This window comes from Belonocnema kinseyi, chromosome 8 (assembly GCF_010883055.1).
Source record: "Belonocnema kinseyi isolate 2016_QV_RU_SX_M_011 chromosome 8, B_treatae_v1, whole genome shotgun sequence".
Taxonomy (NCBI): domain Eukaryota; kingdom Metazoa; phylum Arthropoda; class Insecta; order Hymenoptera; family Cynipidae; genus Belonocnema; species Belonocnema kinseyi.
Genome location: NC_046664.1, coordinates 72,569,734 through 72,588,549, shown reverse-complemented (window position 1 = coordinate 72,588,549; position 18,816 = coordinate 72,569,734). Strand labels below are relative to the sequence as shown.

Genomic DNA, 18,816 nt, shown 5'->3' with positions numbered 1-18,816 from the left:
AATTAGCACAAATGGTAAGTTCCGACAGTGCCTACAAGTGTGCCTACTGGCCGCTAAATGGCAATACCGGTTTCATATGTATACACCTGGTATATTTGAAAAATTGCACAAAGCTTCCCATAATTTCATAAACATCTGAATAATTTTAATTATGAAATATTTCGAAAATATTTCAAAGATTTTCAAAGATTTCACAAAAATTTCAGATATTTCGCAAAGATTTTAAATAAATTTGATAGATTTTAATAATTTTTTAAGGATTTTACATATATATAAACAATTTCACAATTATCAAATGTTTCAAATAATTCTTAAAGATCTTTCAAGATTTCTGAAGATTTCGCAAATATTTCAATAATTTCTCAAAGATATCATAAATGTTAAAAATATTTCGCAAATATTTTCGATAGATTTTAAAGATTGCACAAATATTGAAAATATATCCCAAAGATATATTTTAAAGAGCCTTACAAATATATCGGAAAGTTTTCACCAAGATTTTAATAACTTATCAAATATTTTCATATATGTTTAAAATCTTTGGAATGTTTCGCGAAATGTTCCAAAGATTTCTACAGATTTCACACAAATTTCAATAATTTCCAAAGATTTCTCAAATATTAAAAATGTTTTTAAAAGATTTAAAAAGTGTCACAAAGATCTTCAAAGATTTCGCAAATAATTTAATGATTTTCCAAAGATTTCAATAATTTCAAAAACATTATCAAATATTTTTCAATTATTTAAAATTTTTTACAAAAATTTCGGATAGATTTGAAATATCTTACAAAGATATCAATTATCTAACAAGATTTTACAAATATTTCTATAACTTCACAAATATCATGAAATATTTTTAAAAGATTTTCAAACATTTCAGAAATATTTCAATGAATTTTGAATTTTAAATATTTCGTAAAGGTTTTAGAAAAATTTTAATGATTGCACAATGATTTTATTGATTTCCCAAGGATTTCAAAATATCTGGATAATTTCACAAATATTATCAAATATTTAAAAAACATTTTAAATATTTCGCAAAGATTTCTAAGGATTTCACAAATATTTCAATAATTTTCTGAAGATATTACAAAGAATACAAATATTTTGGAAGTATTTTAGAAAGATTTAAATGATTGCCCAACGCTATGATAATTTCACAAATATCAACAAATACTTCGCAAATGTTTCCAAAGATTTTCGAAGATTTCTCAAATATTTTAAACATTTCGCAAACATTAGAAATATTTCGCAAAAATTTTAGACAAAATTCAAAAATTTCAATGAGTTCCCAACAATTTCAATAATTTCACAAATATTATAAAATATTTTAAAAAGATTTTTGATAGATTAAAAACATTTTACAAAGGTTTGAATTATTTTTCAAGATTTTCACAGATATTTTAATGATTTTCCAAAGGTTTCAAATATTTCGTAAAGTTGTTAGATAGATTTCAAAGATTGCATAATGATTTTAATAATTTACCAAGGATTCTAAAATATCTGGATGATATCACAAATATTATGAAATATTTAAAAAACATTTTAAATATTTCACAAAGCTTTCCCAAGATTTCTAAGGATTTCACAAATATTTCCATGATTTCCCAAAGATTTCACGAAGATTAAAAATATTTCGCGACGATTTTAGATAGATTTCAAAGGCTGCAAAAGGTTTCAATGCTTTCCCAAAGATTGAAATAATTTTTCAAATATTTAAAAATTTTTTTAAATATTTTAAATATTTCCCAAAAATGTACAAAGATTTCAATGATTTCCCAAAGATATTACAAAAAAATTAAAGTATTTCGCAAATATTTCAGATAGATTTCAATGATTGTCCAACGATATGAATAATTTTACAAATATCATTAAATACTTCGCAAAGACTTGCAAAATTTTCTTAAAGGTTTCTCAAATATTTTAACGATTTCACAAAGACTAGAAATATTTCGCAAACGTTTAAGACAAATTTCAAAGATCGCACGAAGATTTCAATTATTTTTCAACAATTTTAATAATTTCACAAATATTATGAAATATTTTTTAAATATTTCACAAAGATTTAGAATTGATTAAAAACAATTTTTTGGGGGGTTTCAATTTATTTTCAAGATTTTCACAAAGATGTTAATAACTTCACAAATATCATCAAATTAAAAAAATATTTCAAATATTTTGCAAAGATTTCCAAACATTACACAAATATTTTTATGACTTCCTAAAGCTTCCAAATATTTCCTAAAGATTTTAGATAGGTTTCAAAGATTGCATAAAGATTTTAATGATTTCCCAAAGATTTCACATAATCTCTGGGTAATTTCACAAATATTATCAAATACTTCGCAATGATTTGCAAAATTTTTTTAAAGGTTTCTCAAATATTTCAAATATTTCACAAAGATTAGAAATATTTCGCAAAAGTTTGAGACAGATTTCAAAGATTGCACGAAGATTTCAATTATTTTCCAACAATTTTAATAATTTCACAAATATTATGAAAGATTTTAAAAATATTTCACAAAGATTTAGGATAGATTAAAAACATTTTTTTTGGGTTTCAATTTATTTTCAAGATTTTCACAAAGATTATAATAACTTCACAAATATCATCAAATTTAAAAAATATTTCAAATATTTTGCAAAGATTTCCAAACATTACACAAATATTTTAATGACTTCCTAAAGCTTTCAAATATTTCCTAATGATTTTAGATAGGTTTTAAAGATTGCATAAAGATTTTAATGATTTCCCAAAGATTTCACATAATCTGGATAATTTCACAAATATCAAATATTTCAAAAAATTTGAAATATTTCTAAGAGATTTCGAAAATATTTAAAAGATTTTACGAAGATGAAAAATATTTAGCAAAGATTGAAAACAGTTTGCAAAGATTTCAGAATTGCCGAATGCAGACCAACGTAATCAAACCAAATTTTAGATTGTAGTCTACTTCTTTTTGTATGAAGAGTGTCAACATGATTTCAATGTTTTACTCAAAGTGCAACTCGGAGGAGCAAATACTAAATCCGCTATTCGTGTTTGGCTATTGGAATTTTTTTGCTTGTCAGTAATATCACTAATGCGATTCTGTGTACTTATGCTTTCCGTTTTTCATGTCGATTCGTATTCGATCATCAGAACCTTTAACGGTAATATCGGATGTGTACCAATGTGGAGCAATGAGCATCGAAACTGTTCACTTCCAGTTGCCAGAGAACTAGATTAATAATTGTCCTATACTCACTCTTCTCTCGGAAAACGATATCCTGCAGTATTTCGTAAATGTGTATCAACTGGCAGCATCCTTCTCAAATGCAATTTTATAAAACTAGGTTCTCATGAGTGCTACAATCTCAAAACCAAATAAAATTTTATTTCTCGATATTTTTTGACAGTGGATCCCCGACCTAATTTATAATTTGATAAAAACATTTTAAAAAAAAGATCCTCAGCGGGCACAAAGTTTGGCGACGTCTTTACGACATCGTTACGACATCGTTACGACAACTTTACAACATCATATGTCTATGTCGTTAAGGTGTCCTTACGATATCGTAAAGAAGTCGTGTGATCTGACGATGCCTTTACGATATCGCAAAGACACCGAACCGACATGGACATAGAATGTCGTAAAGTTGTCGTAACGATGTCGTAGCTATGTCGTAAAGACGTCGACAAATTTTTTGCCTACTGTGTCCAATTAACTCTGATTAAATGTACATTCTTTTTACATTCTCATCATTTAAAATTGAGAAAGTATTCGAATTTTCAGAAATTTGACACCACAGTTTTTCAATGGAACTCCAATTTTCGAGACACCCGAATCCGAAAATCAAGTTTTTACGATTGCGTCTGTCTGTCTGTCTGACCGTCCGGCGTACATCCCGTGTAGAAATTTCCATATTTCCCCCCATTCAAACAGTGGCGCTGACATGGCCCAGACCAGTTTTTCTATTTTCAATATAAATAATTAAATTTTTATGGGGAATAAATATGGCATTAAAATATAAATATTCGTCATTAATTATAAACACACTCTCGTTGTTCCAAATTAAAAATAATGAAATGTCTCCCACATATGAATAATATATCAAAAAAAGTTTTGTGGAGTTTGACGGAGGCTTGCCCCAAGTCGGGAATTCACGAGAGATACTCTGTTACGCCACACAACTGCCATATCGCGCTCGTCAAGGGACGTTGGTCAACCTAACTTAGTTTGAATTTTTGGTGAAGTTATGTATATCGATGATAAAAGTATTATTTTTAGGAAATAGTTTTTATAAACATTTTAAACAATGACGGCTGAAACATAATTAATATGAAAAGAAAAAAAAACTCCAGACCTAGGTCAAATACGTTTTAAGAACCCAGTGGGCACAAAATATGGCGACGTCTTTACGACATCTTTACGACATCTTTACGACAACTTTACGACATCCTATGTCTACGCTGTTAGAGTGTTTTTACGATATCATAAAGGCATCTTCAGATCATATCACACACTTACGATATCATAAAGACAACCTAACGACATGGACATAGGATGTTGTAAAGTTGTCGTAAAGATGTCGTAACTATGTCGTAAAGACGGCGCCAAATTGTGTGCCCACTGGGAAACATCGTGAAAGACAAAAACTTAATTTATTTTAATTATGTTAATATGAATAAAAATTTATTTATTTATATTTATAAAAATTATACCCACATAAGAAGAATTTTAAGCATATGTTTATTAATTCTATAATATTTACTAGACGCTTACATCGCGCAATTTTTTTCTATTGCTAAAGACCTAAAGTATTTAAAAATTCTGAAACTTACATTAAAATAAGTTGTTATGAGAATCTAAGAATTTATTTTAATTAATAGAAAATTGAACTTTTTCGTTGACTTTTCGGTTGAAAATTGAACTCTTTTTATGAAATTTTGTCTTTTTTATTTTAAAGTTTACCTGCTTTAGCAGAAATTAAACCTTTTTTTGATCAAGATGTAACTGTTTGGTTAGAAATTAAGCTATTATACTATTTCTTGAAAACTTAAATATTTAGTGAAAAATTTCTTTTTTTTAATTTATATTTTTGTGTAAAAAAATGAAATAAAATATTTTCTTGTTGAAAGTAACACTCATAAAAAAAATTTTCAATTACAAATTCATCTGTTTTAGTACAAAATTCATATTTTTTGTATAAAAATGCAACTATTTGGTATAGAATTGGACTATTTTGTTAAAAATTCATCCTTTTTTGTTAAAAAAATTAGTCCTTTGATTAAAAATTAATTTTTTTTTGTAAAAACTTGTCGTTTTGTTACAAAAATTGAATTTTTGATGTGACTGAATTAACTGGAATCTTTTTTGGATGAAACTCAACGTTTTTTATAATAAAAAATTCTTCTGCCTTAAGATAAATTTTATATTTTTTAATAAAAATGCAACCATTTGCTAGAGAATTAAATAATTTGGTTAAAAATTCGTCTTTTTGGATTGAAAATTTAGTTTTTTTTTTGTAGGAAATTATTTCTTGTTGAAAAATTCATATTTTGATAGTGAAAACTCGACTAAAATCTTTTTAACACAAAATTTAACTATTTTTTTCAAAATTTGTCTTTTTGATTTGAAACTTTATCTGTTATAGAAGAAACTCCATTTTTTTATGAAAATGCAACTTTTTGGTTAAAAATTGTTCTCCTTTGCTTGATAATTCAACTAATTTGTTTAAAACATTTGTTTGAATCGCTGTGTTAAAAAATTACTTTTTTGTTAAAGATTTATGTTATGAGTTAAAACATTATCTTGTTGGTTAAAAGTTTAATGATCTTTTTGAAATTAATCTTTTTCAATTGAAAATTCAAATAATTGGGTTAAAGTTAAACTACATTGTGAACTTTATTATTGCAGGCTTATGTCCGGTTGAAAATTTAACTTTTTAGTGCATAATACTTCTTTTTTCGTTTGTTTAGAATTCATTTTTTAACAGGAAGTGTAACTTTTCCATTTTCTTAAGACAGATATTTTTAGTTCGAAATTCGCATTTTTTTGGGAAAATAATTTTTTAGTAGGAAATTTCATTTTTTTGCGTAAAAATGCATCAGTTGCGTAAAAAATTAATTTTAGGTTGACAGTCTTTTTTTTTGTTTGAGAATTGAATTTTTGTAAAAAAAATTGTTTTCTGGTTTAAAGTTTCAATATTTTAGATAAAATTTTATTTATTTTTTGAGTGGAAAATCTTTATTTGTTGGAAATTCGTCTTTTTGGTTTTAAAATTATTTTCCTTTGTTGTATAAATTCTATTCTTTTTTTATTAAAATAAAAATTACGACACTTTTTCGTTGGCAATTTGTCTTTTTATGTTGAATATTCAACTATTTGGTTCAAAATTCTAGTATTTTGTTAAAGTGTTATCTTTTAAAGTAGAAAAAACTTTCTTTTTTTTTTGTTTGAAATAAATTAATACATTTGAAAATATTTAATTTGTATATGAAACACTGTTTTATTCCGCTTATAAAATATTCTATGTTAAAAATATCATAAGATTAAAATGCTGGTATTTAGATATTAATGATTTGAAATGAAAAGAAAAATCAGAGAATTCTGAAAATGTCACGGGTCTTAGTTTTCCAGTAGGCGGGGTCTTCTTATTCTACTTCGTGGTATTTATTGAGTAATGCGAGGCTTTGGAATTTTGAGCTTAGAGTTTCAGTTTAACAGTGTTAAATAATTAAGGAGCTACTGCTTTGCATATTTTAAATTCCTGAATATGTCTAGCCGAGAAAATAATTTATATTCAACCGTTGATATAACCTGAACAATAAAAATATTGTTAAAAATCATAAATATATCATTACAAAGCTTCTGTCTGTACCAGTCGTACAGAAAGAGGTATAAATGCATCATGAAATCAAATCAGATATTCTGAATTATGACGTGATCAGTCAAGATGTCTGCACGCTGAGGGCTAAGCAATATTACCACTTGCATGGGACGAAACTTTGTTTGTTTAATAATCGAAAAAAATTACTTTTTACCTACTCGTACTTGGATATCATTTTTTATTTTTCAAAAGCTGTTAAATGACATAATCCTAGTGTACACAAAATTTGGCGATGTCTTCACGACATCTTTACGACATCTTTACGACAACTCTACGACATCCTATGTCCATGTCGTTTCCTAGTGGCCACAAAATTTGGCGACGTCTTTACGACATCTTCACGGCAACTTTACGACAGCCTATGTCCATGACGTTAAGTCGTCTTTATGATATCGTAAATATATTATATGATCTGACGATGCCTTTACGATATCGTAAAGACACTTTAACGACATGGAAATAAGATGTCGTAAATTTGTAGTTAATATGTCGTAACGATGTCATAAAGACGTCACCAAACTTTGTGCCCACTGGGTATCTAATCGATACAGAAAATATAATAGATTTCATTATTTAATTAAATATTTTTGGAAAAATGTAAACTAGGTTACAATTATAGTGAAAAAAACAAACACTTTTTCCAAGTTATTAAAAATATAAAGTTTCAACCTATGCATTTGGTATTACGGTTCGGCCCTCAGCCTGCCCACCTCGGGGGTTTTCCCCACCTATCATGAAATACTTCATTTCATGTGTTTAACGGTAACGACAAAATAAAGAGTGCAGAGATTGCCCAGTGGGCACAAAGTTTGGCGACGTCTTAACGACATCGTTACAACATCTTTACGACAACTTTACGACATCCTATGTCCGTGTCGTTAAGGTGTCTTTACGATATCGTAAATAAGTCGTATGATTTGACGATGTGTTTAAGACATCGCAAAGACACCGAAACGCCATGGACATAGGATGTCGCAAAGTTATCGTAAAGATGTCGTAACGATGTCGTAAATACATCGAAAAATATTGTGCCCACTGGGTAAGTTCGCAAAATTGTATCTTTCAATGAAAAAGCTCCAGGAAACTTTAGGCCTGTTTTGGATTGGCCAGCTTATCGTATTATATTAAAAGGCTAGGCTAGTACCTTATTTTAGCCATTTATTTATTAAAAATTTCGTAATGAAAGTAATTTCGAGGCTTAAACATAAACCGTCCCTATCTAACATTTTTTGTAGAAACTATTTAGGACGCTGAACAAAAAATGCGATTGCTGCATTTAAAAAATCGTCGACAAAGTTGCCATTGGAAATAAATATAGGCAAAAGGAGGAAGTCTTGTTTAAAGATGTAATGTAAAATGTGCCAAAAATAAATAATGAAGTATATTTGAAGGCTTGATAGTCAATTCGATATTTAATTATTGCCAATTTATTTCTAAGTGAATACATGTCAATTTTAAACGTATGAATAAATCTTGATACAGTTTAAATTCGAAAGAAGCAAATTTTCTTTTTATAATAAATTAAAGAGTTCAATAAAATTATCAAGTTTTTGCATAATTTAAAATGTTACAATTTAAAGCAATTGCTAAAATTTTACAGGTCTTGAAAAGGGGTATTTGCAGCATCAAAGATTGAAAAATTATAATATAATATAATATGTATTTTCAGTAGATTTGCACGAAATTGTGTGAATTTTTTCTTCGAGGGCTTTGTTTATTATTATTATTATTATTATTTGAAAAGTTTGGGAATAGTTTAGAAAAACTGGAAAGGTCTTGATAAGTTTGCCATAAGTAGGGCGAAAATCTGCAAAAGCGTTACACGCCATGTATGGCCCTTGCCAGTTGACTCGACCAGGGCCACGCCAAATCTAGGGAAAACTGGTCAGTGCCATACCAGGCCCACGTTTATATTTCTACACGGGATTGGGGATATAGCAATAAATTCGTTCAGAACCACCTACAGGTCGAATATCTTAACAAAATCAAACCAAATTCAGCCAGCATTAAAAGGAGACGCACGAAGCCAAATTTTTTAAAAATAATTTGTGTAAGCATTTAAAAAAATATATATGGCAAATTTAAATTTTTTAAAACCTAATTGTATAAGTCTTTCGTGAATATAAGATTTCGGGCCATGAACTAGATAAACCATATAGAATTTAAGGAGTTAGAGGCATAGGTGATTTTAAATTTGCCATTAGGTTTGTAGAATAATTTTGTTTGAACAATTTGTTAAAATAAATTATTGCTAATTTAAATTTTTTGCAAAATAAATTCTAAGATCTAATTTTACTGAAAAAAATATGTCTGAGGCAGTATACTTTATATTTAAAATACAATTTTTTACAACCATATGACTAAATAATTAATTTTGCATAATCTGTATTTTAAAAAATTTGGCTTCGTGGGTCTTTAAAATTCATTTACAAACATTTCTGACTAGATTGTGTTTGATTTGTTCAAGAATTGCGACCTGAAGGTGGTTTTGAACATTCCGACCCCAATGTGCGGCCGTTCGTCCGTATCACACGATAACTCTCGAAAAAGTTAACGGATCTAATCGATTTCTGAAGCCCTTTTTGTAGGTCTTAAAATAAAGGACAAGTTCGTTAACCAGCCATTTTGGATAAAAATTCAAAAAGTGAGCGCACTTTGAAAAATGTTTAGATCACTTTTTTCTGAATTTTAAAATTATATTTGCGGTTAATTATAGTATTAAAAAAAGGAGAATAAATTATCCTAATGTCTTTCTTCAATAAAAAGAATATTTTTAGAGTTATAGTATTTTCAAGAATTTTAAAATCAATCGAATATGAAAATTTTAAGCCAAACAGCGCACGATATGAAAAAATTCAAGAAAAGAAAAACATTGCTTTTTAAAAGCCATACAATATTATCACAAAAAATGTTTGGGTTTTCTCGGAAAATTATTCATTCAAATTTTGATAGCACTAAAAATAAGAAAAACTGAAAAATTCCAATTTTTGCTCAAACTATGCAAAAAACGAAAAAATATAAATCATCAAAAATTCTGACCCCAAAAAAGATCTAGAAACTCGTTAATAATTACTTCTTGATTGGGCGCGTACTTCTTAGTATATTCGCGAAATATAACATTGAAAGAAAAAAAAAGGAAAATCGACACAAGTAAAGAACAAAAATTATTCAACTAAAATTTAGGTTTCGAACCAAACGACGCGAAATACGAAAAAAATTCTTAAAGAGAAATTTAAGATTTGGAAAAATCTGAATCCAAAAATCAAGTTTTAGCGATATCGTTTGTCTGTCTATCCGTTCGTCCGTATGTCCATCCGTAAACACAAAAACTCTCGAAAAAATGAAAGTTCCTAAAAAAGATCTGCAAATTTATTATTACTCACTTTTTCATAGGTTTCGCAGTTTTAGTTTCATTCGTAAAAGACAATAATAATAATAAAAAATTAAAAGTTAGGAAAAACAACACAAGATACGAAAAAAGTGAATAAAAGTTGCTTAACCTAAAAAAAAATTACAAATTTTTGTTAATGGTAACAAATTTTTCATAAATTACTTTTTGATAGAACGCGCAGTTGAATTGCATATAAAATTGTGGCATGTTTGAAACCAAAAGATGTTTTTTACATTTTCATAATTTATGATTAAGAAAGTATTACAATTGATTTTCTATTACACAGTGAACTATTATAGCATTCGTTTAAAATTCTCATATTTGGTTGAAGACTTAACTATTTTTTTGAGAATACACATTTTTTTCTTAAATCGATTTTCTGTTAGTAGGAAGTTTGAGGATCCAATTTCTGGCTAAAATTAAAAATTTGATGTATTCAAATGTTTAGAAAAAAATATTTAACCATTAGTTTGATTTGAAGAATGTAGTCAAAATCAGCAAAAAAGACAAAACAAAAAAATCCCCAAATAATATTAAAGTTCAATTTTCTTAAGGAAAAAATAAGTTTACCACTTTTGACCACCAGAGATCGGAAGCTAGGAGCTCCAAGTTCTAAAAAAAATTATTCACAAAAACATTGATTTGCTGATCACAGTTAAAATTTAATTTCAATATTAATGGTGAAAATTTTTTGGGCAGTTTTTGCACATTTTGTCTGACTTCCGCAAATTAAAATTTTGGTGAATAATTTTTTTCTAGTCCTGCCGACCTCAAGCTTTTTCTCGCCGATCACCAAAAGTGGTCCAGTTGTGTGATTTTATTGCAAAATTTGTATGTTTTGAAAATGCACCATTCTTTTAGCATGAAAATCCTTTTTTATTGTCTGTGTCACTGAAATTTCTGTAGCAATTAATTAATTATAGAACCTTTATTTGTTACCTTTTTGTTGGAAAAAATATTTGAAAAAAAAAATTCGATAGACTAGACTCTTGAAACTACCAGACAATAATCTTTGAACGAACTTTCCTGATAAAAAGTCAACTACTTGAATTATATTTGTGGTTTACAACTCAGCAAAAACATTTTCTGGATTAGGTTCTACTGTTTTTTATATAAAGTTACAATAATTTTTTTTATAAATATTAATCATAACACTTTTCGTTAAGAACTTATATTTTTCGCTAAATTGAACTGTCTTTCATTAGATATTCAAATCTTTATTTGTCTGAAATACCTACTATTCTATATTTGTTTTTAAATTAATTTTTTTATTTTGAATATCCAACTATTTGGTTGAAAGTTTAGGTTTTTCATTCGAACTTCCAACTATTAGGCTTAAAATTGAACAGATCTGTGTAGAAGTCATCTTTTATGGTCGAAAATTCAACTCTTATGATTAAGAATACGTCTTTTTAGATTAAAAAGTCCTATTTTTTGGCAGAAAAGTTCTCAGCTGAAGATTCATCTTTTTCGGCATTTTTTTAAATGTCCACATTTGGAGACTCTCCGGACCCGAAAAACAGGTTTGGTAAAATTTTGTAGAGTCGCAAAATAAAGGTCGATTTCGTTAGCCATTTATTTCGAATAAGAGTTCAAAAAGTTAGAGAATTTTAAAAATTTTTGAGATTACTTTTTTCAACATTTGGAAATTTTATGTACGGCTGTTTGTAGTACTCAAAATTAAAATTGTATATTTCTATGAGTTTTCTACAGGAAAAAAATACCAAAATTATAACATTTTCAAAATTGAAAAAAAATTCAATTTCTAAGCCAAACAACGCACGGTATAAAAAAAGTCCAAAGTAAAAAAGCAATGACTGTTGAACACCCTACAAGATTATCATAACACCTTTTTTAATTTCCATGAAAAATAAGACATTCTAATTTTGATAGAAGAAAAAAATAAAAAATTTCATTTTTCTGTCAAACTATGCAAAATACGGGAAAAGACATGTAAACCAAAATTGTGCTTTCAAGAAGGATCCACAAATTTGCCATAGATCACTTATTTACAGAACATGCACTTTCTTATTTATTTATAAAAAACGGAATTAATATTACAAACGATTCTATTTTTGGACAACGACACAAGGTACGGAAACAATTAAATAAACAAAAAATTTTTCATCCAAAAAAGAGCTAAGAATCTGTCATGAAGTACTTTTGATTGGATGCATAGTTTTTATTTCATTCGTAAAAAATAAAAACAAAAACAAAATTTGGGGAAAACGACAAAAGTTATAAATAAAATGAATATAAAAAACTGTTTATCTAAAAGAGAGGCAAAACTGTGTAATTAATAATTTATCAATAATAATTTTCAGATAGGACGAGCCGATGTTCTTTTATTCGCAAAGAATTAGTTTGAAAATAAAAAAAATCCTTTTTTGAAAGAAAACGACACAGAAAACGAAAAAACATTTGATATAAAAGAGTTAAATATAATATAGAAAATTTCACAGTTTGAAAAAAATCGAGTGCGAAGCACGTGACACGTGATGAGAATATTATCGTTAAAATCGAAGGAGCTTTAACAAAAGAGAATTTACAATCGCGAAATTATAAAAATTCTGCAGCGCGCGATGATAATGTGTCCGTGCAGCAGGCACATTTTTGTTTGTAAAATTTTCTTGTCTTGTTTTTGTTTGCAAAAACTTAACCGACAATTTTTTCTCTTTTACTTGATAGTTTAACTTTTCGTTTGTGAAAGTTATAAAATTTCTCTAAACGCAACGAGAAAAGAAATGAAAAATTTTTTAATTTGGAATCAGTTTTCCATTAAGCAAATCCAGAAGAACTCAATGTGTTCTTGAAATTGAAAAAGAAAATCTAAAATTGTCTTAAATTATTTTGTCTAAAATTTGATTTTAGATTATTATTTGTTTTCAGAACCTGTACACAAAATAGGTAATAATTTCTGCACACAAAGAAAATCTTTGTATTTATAGTGAAAATATGAGATACTAAAAGTTACGCTAATAGGTGGGGAGGGGTCCTTTTTATTGTTACAGTAGCGTTACCGGGACGACAGAATATTAAAAAATCTTCCTAAAAAACTTTACCTAATATATGGACGAACTTATTTCAGAAATAGAGATTGCAGAAGTTAGTCGAAATTCGCAAATCTATACTCCTGATAAAATAGGCCCTGATGAATGAGGTCAGGAAAAGTAGAAATGGAGGTCCATTATACGATAACTGTTAAACAGCTCCGAAGCATATCCTGTTTCGCTAACTATGCTCTTGTCCATGAGATAGTGGCGACGCGTTCTATGAAAACGGAATTGAATTTCGGGTTGGATATATGAGAAGAGACAAACAAGCACTCACGTGCATTCCCTCAAGGGGTTCTACTCCGAACAAATTGGAAAATTTTATTGGTCATGTCAAGTAGTATGGATTCTTCAGAAATATTTTTTTAAATCATTGTGTTTATTTTATTTTCAAAAACAGAATTAATAAGTTAACCTAAAACTACCTAAAAATTCCTTACGAACATGTCATATTTGATTTGAGTAAAACAAAGAATTTCAAATGACTAATACAGTCCAAGTCCCATATATTAATTGTCACGCACTGGCATTGTTAGTGAATCATTACCATCGAAATGTAAAGATTCAGTGCCGCCTCAACTGCTTCCAATTTTAAATGCATAATATTGCGCAATATACTCGACTGAGTACTCGCGCACTACGGCCCTTCCGAGGCGAGAGTCTCAACCGTCTTTCTCCCTGCCTCCTGAGAAACTACGAAACGGCGAATCTGAGAAACTGCGTGGGAAAATAAGGCAATTTTTCATTAAAAACAGGGAGTAGCGTGGGTTGCAAAAAATTATTTTTTAAATAACTTCGTTTATCTGAACCTCAAAAAGAGCTCTGATGAGTAGAAAAAAAGTTTTACAAAAAAACATTGCTACCGTAACAGATTTCTTTTAAGGACAAAAATTGTATTGTGAAATGGATCTTAGACTTAACAATCCATAATGGTCTCAAAATAAGGTAATTAGGGTGATTTTTTCACGATAATAGGCTAATAATAGGTAAATGAATGCTTTGAAATAATATTGCATTACAAAGAAAAATCGTTGAAATTTAAAAACAGGTTCTTCTGAGCCCGAAAAGATGAATTTTCAAAACAAATGTTATCTTTCAACCATGAACTAAATAGTTAAATTTTCAACAAATAAAAAATATTAATTTTAGTACACACTCTGTACTTACAACTATTGTTATTGTATTTTTCATCGATTTTTGATAAAAAATTAAAAATTTCAGAACATATTTGAATTTACAATAACTATAGGTTATGTTATTTTGGTGTGTGTTTCTGTAAAATAACAAAATTGACACGCTTAAACAATTTTGGAGTGTGTTAATGTTTTTGTTCTGAAATTAAATATTTGTTTTTAAATTATTAGAATTCAAAGTGGATTCATATTTTTAATTATTTTGGGATATGTTGGCCTTTTACAATGAAGATTGTTTTTAACCAAAAATAATAAGAATAATTTCAACAAGATTTATAAGATTTTGAAAATGTTGTACTGTGTCAGAGTTTTTCATCAAAAATCAACTTTTTTTATCATCAGATTTCGAAGAAGATTTATCATTTTTAAACAATTTTGGATTATACTAGGGTTTTTTGTAACAAATTTGTAACTTTAAGTTTTAAAAAAAATTATATTTCAGAGTAGGTTTACAATTTGCAAAACAACTTTAGGTTATTTAGGCATCATGCATCAAAAATTAGTAATTTTAGTGAAAACTTTTTATATTTTAAAAAAGGATACAATTTTTGGTACAATTTATTAATTTAAAATAATTTAAAGAGTCACCAAAGGTTTTTTTTAGAAAACGATTCATTTTATACATAAATGGCTAGGCTTAAAAGGAAATTTGCAATCTTAATCCGTAGGTAGGGCATGTTAGCGTTTTTTTAAATAAGAATTAAATAATTTTTTTCGGCAAAATCACTTGACTTTAAAAAATTGGATGATTATAAAAAAATAATGGATAAAGTTCCGAAAAGAGCTTACCTCCGATTAATGAAACTTCGTATACCTATGTATTTAGATGCGCTGATAACGAACATTAGAGTGAAAATACCCGCAAATTTGATTTTCATGGTGAAAACCATGAAAACCCCATAAAAGATCACGTTTATTTACGCTTATCTCAGTGAATAATGAAAATTTATAAAAAAGCTTTGAATAATAGTTGTAGAACCTTTGAAAATACATATTTTATGTTTATTATGTTTTTACCCTACGACTGATGGTTTTCGACAAAATAGACGATAACTATGAAAAATCACAGATATACTGCAAAATGTTTAGCGATGCGACTTAAATTACATGAAAAATCCCTGGAAGGCTGGATGGACGTTAAATATTGAAAATCGCAGAAATACTGAACATAAAAAATTCTTGGAAGGTTGAGTCTAATTCTGTAACCAGTCAGAGGGGTGCCTTTTCGCCTCCATGAGACGCTGGAAAGGGGTTTGTGTGTTATTTAAGTTATTTCTGTAGCCAGTCACAGGGGTGCCTTCCCGCCCCCCATGACACGTTGGAAAAGGGGTCGTGTGTGACCTAACTTTTTTCTGGGACCAGTCACAGGGGATGCCTTACCGCCCCCCATGACACGTTGAAAAGGGCGTCGTTTCTGACCTAAGTTATTTTTGTGACCAGTCACAGGGGTGCCTTCCCGACCCCATGAGACGCTGAAACGTGGGTCGTGTGTTATTTAAGATATTTTTGTGACCAGTCAGTGGGTTGCCTTCCCGCCCCCCCCATGACACGTTGGAAAAGGGATCGTGCGTGACCTAAGTTTTTCTAGGACCTGTCACAGGAACGCCTTTCCACCCCCAAGACACATTGGAAAGGGGGTCGTGTCTGACTTAAGTTATTTTTGTGACCAGTCATTGGGATGCCTTTCCGCCCCCATGAAATGCTGAAAAGGGAGTCGTGTATGACTTAAGTTATCTCTGTGGCCAGTCACAGGAGTTCCCCCGTCTATGAGGCATTAGGAAGGGGGTCGTGTGTTACCTAAGTTATTTATGTGGACAGTCATAGGTGTGCCTTCCCGCCCCCCCCCACCCATTACACGTTGAAAAGGGTAGCGTGTGTGACCTATGCAACTCTACACTTCGTACCGATATTTCCCTTATTTTCTCGAAAATTGTCAGTCGTAGGGTAAAAATATATTCAACATAAAATATGTATTTTGAAAGGATCTACAACTTTTATTTTAAGTTTTTTTTTAATAAATTTTCACTATTCATTAAGATAAACGTAAAAAACATTATTTTTATGGAGTTTTCATGGTTTTACCATGAAAACCAAATTTGCGGGTATTTTCACTATCATATTCGTGATCAGCACGTCAACATACATAGGTTCATGGAGTTTCAAATCAATCGGAGGTAAACGCTTTTCCGAACTTCACCCAAAATAATAACCATTTATATTCCTGAAAGCGTTTACCATTAAGAAATTTCTTCTCCTTTTATAAAATTACATTCACGAACTAAGGAATATTCTTAAATAATATACCTGTGAAAAGTACCATTTTCTACAATTCGATGTTTCTAAAAACTTGTTCAAAAACCTGATTGTAATTAAATAGCATGCTTATACACTCATTCCTAATTGTTCTTAATTTTACGATTATTTTCCATATTTAGAAAGATTACACCTGGGCAAAATCTGAAATTGTTAGGGAATTTTAAACCAAATTTTAATAGATTCCCTAAAAATTTAAAAAATGAGATTATACTTGGTTAAAAATTAATATTGTATCATTATGTAAGTTTAGGTTGGAACTTAAATTGAAAAAACATTATTGTACTAAGAACTAAGTTGAACATTTATTTTGTGTTTCAGGTGCGTATGACTCATACAATGGATTATTTTCTATCTCAAAATAGAATGTGACCATCGTGTTGGTATGTACAAACATCATTGGAAAATGTAAAGCCCCATAAAGAAAAATCTTTTCATTTAAAGTGATAATAATTTTTTTAAAGTTAATATTAAATTATATAATATACCTTTCCATTAATAAAATTAACTTTATAGTACTCGTGTTATTATTATTATTGATATTATTATTTATATATTATTATTTGATAATGATAATATATTCAAAAATATGATGTATTGTTTTAAAAGACAGATTAATTTTTCGGGCTTAGATTTAAGTGATATTTCTCAATATGAAAGTTAACAAAAATTATTTAATTAGACCAAAGCTGCAGACTAATAAAAAAAGTGTTGAAAAAATTAAATTGTGAAATAAAATTATAATTTACGGACACTGTTATATTTCTGAGAATTCACTCATAAATATCATTGAGGATTACACATGTAAAACAGAATTATTAGTAAAAACTTCAAGAATCACGATAATTCAAAATGGAATCCAATTCTTGAAAAAACATACTGCAATAAACTACAATAATAATTTTCGTGATTAAAATAATTCATTCTTAAATATTTATTTGGATTATTATTCAATCAAAACTGCGCTTAATCATATATGATTGTTTTGTATTTATTGTTTATGTAAATATAAATATCGTTATATATTTGGGTAGATAATAATTCTGCCCCAGCTACCTGCGTACTGTTCCCCCACTAAACGGCTTCCCCATCCTCAGACGAAATTCTGCCGCATAGACTGGTCAGTGGGAGTCCTTTGTACCTAATAGGGACCAAAATAGGGAATATTTTTTTTAACACAGCGATTGGTAATTTACTGATATTATATTTAAAGTCTGCAGATGTTCACGATTCCAACGATATGTTACTTGACTTGAAAAGGTGGAAATTAAAGAATAAATGTTCAAGTTCACTGAAAATTTTATGGAAAATTTCGCAGTTTATTTAATTTAAATCAACCAATCACATTGCTTAGAATTTTGTCTTAATAATTCTTGTTTTTTGTAATTAAAAGAAAAAAAATTCAGATTATACAAAATATTTCCCACTATATATAACTTTTGTACATTTAATTTTGATTTGTGAATTTTTCTTATGCAATGTGATTGGTTAAAAAATGTGATTGTTTGAAGAATACACTAAATTTATGATGTTATATAAACAGTTTTGAAATCTGGCCTAATTTTAGCTTTCGGAATTTCCCCAAGTAAAATATTGAACTAATAAAATGAAGCTGCCAGTCTGACCAGGTTCGACGGCAGCAGCTCAGTTAAGGGAGGGGAAGCCGCGTAGTGGGGGAACCATAACCAGGTAGCTGGGGCAGAATTGGCCATAACCAATATATTTTTTTTATTGCAGTTTTTTAGCAGAAATTAAAATAATTAATTTTCAATCTCAAAATCCTTATTAATTTCCAAATTTTATATTAATTTTTATTTTAGAGGTAATTTTTTGATAATAGGTTTTCAGGAAAATCATTAAGTCAAAGGGACTGAAAAGGTGATTTTGGTTTCCAACAGAGGTCTGCAGAGATAAAAAAAAGGCGGTTTTGGTTATGATTTTGAATTATACATTTTTTATTATTTATTCACTTTGTAATATTATGTATTAT

The 18,816-nt window shown here is 28.6% G+C and overlaps 1 protein-coding gene across 6 annotated transcripts in view; it reads right to left on the bottom strand.

Annotated features, from left to right (window-relative positions):
* The window catches only part of LOC117177833, a 355,079-nt gene that overhangs the window by 319,915 nt on the left and 16,348 nt on the right, over positions 1 to 18,816 (bottom strand). Inside the window, exon 2 of one of the 6 annotated variants that reach the window (XM_033368804.1) lies at positions 17,950 to 17,967. The exons of the other annotated variants lie outside the window; for them this stretch is intronic. The gene's annotated coding sequence lies outside the window, so the exon portion shown is untranslated. Of the gene's footprint in view, positions 1 to 17,949; positions 17,968 to 18,816 lie in introns of those variants that run through there. 6 annotated transcript variants of the gene reach the window in all.